This window comes from Megascapheus bottae, chromosome 1, assembly GCF_031878675.1.
Source record: "Megascapheus bottae isolate mThoBot1 chromosome 1, mThoBot2.hap1, whole genome shotgun sequence".
NCBI lineage: Eukaryota > Metazoa > Chordata > Mammalia > Rodentia > Geomyidae > Megascapheus > Megascapheus bottae.
Genome location: NC_143509.1, coordinates 24,237,324 through 24,238,470, shown reverse-complemented (window position 1 = coordinate 24,238,470; position 1,147 = coordinate 24,237,324).

Genomic DNA, 1,147 nt, shown 5'->3' with positions numbered 1-1,147 from the left:
CTCAAGGCTAGAGCTCTACCACTTGAGCCTCAGCACCACTTCTGGCTTTTTTCTATGTATGTGGGGTACGGAGGAATCGAACCCGGGTCTTCATGCATGCTAGGCAAGCACTTTAACCACTAGGCCAAACTCCCGGCCCTGCAACTTGGCCTTTTCTCACCAGCATCATGCCATCAATTCAGATCTCAGTAGGTAGTCCACATTCCCTGGAGAATGTATGTATCTTTAGTCCCGGGGCTTGAACTCAGAGCCTGGGCTCTGTCCCTGAGCTTTTGTGCTCTGGGCTAGTGTTTATCACTTGAGACACAGCTCTGATTTGGGAATTTTTGGTGCTAAATCGGAGATAAGAGTCTCATGGACTTTTCCTGCCTGGGCTGGCTTTGAACTGTGATCCTCAGATCTTAGCCTCCTGAGTAGCTAGGGCGTGAGCCACCACACCCAGCACTTGAGGAAGGCAGTGGAGGAATAGGTGTGAGGGTCTTGAGCATTGTTCATAAAAGGAGAACTCATTTTCGTTCCCTAGGTGGCAGCAGCGAGCAAGATTAGAAGATGAGCTTGGCTGGGCTGAGGATCCAGAGAGAGGCTCCATTCCATCTGGTTAGATTCTGCCGTGGGTGGTCAAGGACGTGGAGTGGAGGCAAGGCAGGACCATGTAGTGGGAGTTTGCACCAGTAAGCTTTCCTTTAGCCTAGCTCTGCAACTAGCTGGCGGTGTGACTCAAGGACCGCTTTGGATCAGCATCCTTCTCTCTGCTTCAGAATCTTCAGCATCATCAAGCCAGCCGGACAGGAGAAAAGGCCATCCCCAAACACCTCCAGCATTAGATGACTCATGATGTGATGACAGCTGTGGCAGACTGTTGCCTTCCTGCAATGAAGGAGTTTGCTTACGTTGGTCTATGTGGAGAGGACAGTGGCTTGTGAGTGTTCAGAGATAGGTAATGTGCCACTGTCTTCTTTTTATTAGTTAAATATTTTTATTGTTATGATAAAGGTGATGTGTAACAGATTAACACAGAGTCACAAGTCAGATAATGAGCACATTTCTTTTTGGGCAATGTTACCCACTGTTGTCATTGTTTTCCTCTTCCTCTTCGTTGTTGTCGTCAGTCATGAGGTTGAACTCTGAGCCTGGGGCGCTGTCCCTG